This window comes from Morus notabilis, unplaced genomic scaffold (assembly GCF_000414095.1).
Source record: "Morus notabilis unplaced genomic scaffold, ASM41409v2 Scaffold302, whole genome shotgun sequence".
NCBI classification, from domain to species: domain Eukaryota; kingdom Viridiplantae; phylum Streptophyta; class Magnoliopsida; order Rosales; family Moraceae; genus Morus; species Morus notabilis.
Window position 1 is genome coordinate 452,527 of NW_010364886.1, and position 2,885 is coordinate 455,411.

The 2,885-nt window shown below is 43.4% G+C and overlaps 1 pseudogene; it reads right to left on the reverse strand.

Annotated features, from left to right (window-relative positions):
• LOC112093318 overlaps positions 1 to 2,075 on the reverse strand; it is a 3,746-nt pseudogene extending 1,671 nt beyond the window's left edge.
• Positions 2,076 to 2,885: the final 810 nt, after the last annotated feature.

The following is a 2,885-nucleotide window of genomic DNA, read 5'->3' on the forward strand; positions in this document are numbered from 1 at the left end:
AAAAGAAAAGAAAAGGAAAAAGGAAAGGAAAAGGGCATGTGTACAATATTTTAAAAGAACAGTCCAGAAATGCGCCCATACACACTTCTGGGTTAAAATAAATTACTGAGAATAATTTAAATACCTTGGAACTATTTAAACTCACACGTGTCAGAAACATTTATTAATTAAACTCAATTAATAATCCAGATTAGGCACACTAATAATCTTAATTACCTTAATTAGTCTTAATTAATTCTTCAGGGTGTTACATGAACACTTCCATACACTTCTCGACCATGTCGCTAAAAATGCTCATCATGCACCTCTGGAAGGTGGCTGGTGCATTACACAGCCCAAATGGCATACGCCGAAAAGCATAAGTGCCAAAAGGACAGGTAAATGTAGTTTTATCCTGATCCTCTAATGCGATCTCGATCTGATAATAGCCTGAGTAGCCATCAAGAAAGTAATAGTAAGGATGACCAGCCACACGTTCTAGGATTTGGTCAATGAATGGAAGTGGGAAGTGATCCTTGCGGGTGGCGGCGTTCAGTTTTCGATAGTCAATGCATATTCGCCAACCCGTCACAGTTATTGTGGGAACAAGAGCCCCTTTCTCATTTTCTACCACTGTAACCCCTGATTTCTTAGGCACTACCTGAGTTGGACTGACCCACTTGCTATCAGCGACTGGATAGATGATTCCTGCATCCAAAAGCTTCAAGACTTCATTCTTCACGACTTCTTTCATCGTCGGGTTTAGTCTTCTTTGGGGATCCCTTTGTGGATTAACCCCGTCTTCCAAGTTGATGTTATGAGAGCAAATTCAGGGGCTAATACCCTTAATGTCAGCAATCGTCCAACCTAATGCCGATTTGTGTTCACGCAGCATGTCAACTAACCGCTGCTCTTGAAATGCATCAAGTTTAGATGAAATGATGACAGGAAAGGTATCATCAGCTCCCAGGAAGACATGTTTCAGATTCTCAGGCAGTTGAGCCAGCTTGAGGTTTGGGGTCTCTTCGGTGGATGGTTTTGGCTTTCATTTTTCTCTAGGTAGCTCTTCAAAGCGTGGTTGCCAAAACTTGGTTCCTCTGCCTTGTGAGTCTTTGAAAATGGTGACATTGTTGGTCAACTCACAAGGACCAGAACACTCAGATTCAGAAATGCGGAGGAAATCATCAAGATCATTAGAATTGCTACACAACTGAACCTCCTCCAAGATGAGTGTGTCAATTAGAAATGTTTGGTGGCATTCGTCATCATCACGTGGTTGCTTTGCAATGTGAAAAACATTCACCTCTAAAGTCATGTTCCCAAAGGATATCTTCATCAGACCATTTCTACAGTTGATGAGAGCATTGGCTGTAGCAAGGAAAGGTCGTCCGAGGATGATGGGAATCTTGGACTCCATACTCACCACGGATTGAGTATCCAAGACTAGAAAGTCAACGGGGTAATAGAACTTATCAACTTGAACCAAAACATCCTCAACTATCCCCCGAGGCTTCTTGATCGATCGATCAGCCAGCTGCAGAACCACAGATGTGGGTTTAATTTCTCCAAGACCAAGTTGCGAGTAGACAGAGTATGGCATGAGGTTAACACTCATTCCTAGATCAAGCAAAGCTTGGCTGAACTCATGTGTCCCAATCTGACAGGAAATTATGGGACAACCGGGATCCTTGTACTTGAGCGGTGTTTTCTAGTCGATCACCGCGCTTACCTATTCTGTCAAGAATGCTGTCTTCTTGACATGGTGCTTCCTTTTGATAGTGCATAGATCCTTGATAACCTTAGCATAAGCAGACACTTGCTTGATAACATGAAGCAAAGGAAGATTAATCTTCACTTGAGTCAAGTGCTCTAGGATCTCACTTTGGTGTTCCGGTATTTTCCCAGTTAGACGTAGAGCTTGGGGGAAAAGGCACCTTTACCGGAACATTTGTTGGATCACCTTTCTTAGGGACAACTTCCTTACTATTCGAAGTGGTGGCACTTGTTGACGGTTCTTCCATAATCTTACCACTACGAGTACTGATGGCATTCACCTCCTTAACATTTTGATTATCGAGACATGAGGTTTGCGCCATATGTTGACCCTTTGGGTTTGACTAAGCTTGTGAAGGGAACTTACCGCATTCTTGAACAGCCAAAGCTCCAGTCAGATTCGTGATTTGACTCTTCATTTTTTTACTTTCCTCCACCATTTGCGTGAACAGTGACTCAAACTTCTGATTCGTCTTACTCTGCACCTCCATGAAAGATTGCAAGGTGTTCTCAAGAGAACTCCTTGGCTGATGCGAATTGTATTGAGGTGTAGAATGCGCCTTTGGTGGTTGCGACTGTTGCTCAGTTCTCCATTGTCCTCCTAATGGTTGTGCTTGGTTGGAATCTCTCCAACTGAAGTTTGGATGGTTCCTCTAGCCAGGATTGTATGTGTTAAAGAAAGGTTTGTTGTATGCCCCTAAGGCATTGCATTGCTCCTCATAAACCCCTCTTATTTCACCATAAGCAGGACAATCCTTAGCTAGATGTTCCATTCCACCACAGACAAAGCATGGCTCATGTGTCTCTGCCCTTACGACCGTGTGGATTACTCTACCTTCTTTGCCTTTGAAGGCCTCGATTTGCCTTGGCAAAGATTTAACTTGGGCTTTGAGGTTGTCCTCCTCCCTTAATTGATAGATTCCAACTGGTCGGGACCTATTGGTGCTGTCAGTAGCACTAGGTCCGATCCAAGTGTGGGCTTTTTCGGCTAACTCGTTGAGATACTCAAAAGCCTCCTCGGGATCCTTTTGGAGAAATTCACCATTGCACATCATCTCCACAAATTGGCACTCTCGAATTGTGAGTCCTTCGTAGAAATAACTGACGAGGCGCCAACTCTCGTAACCATGGTG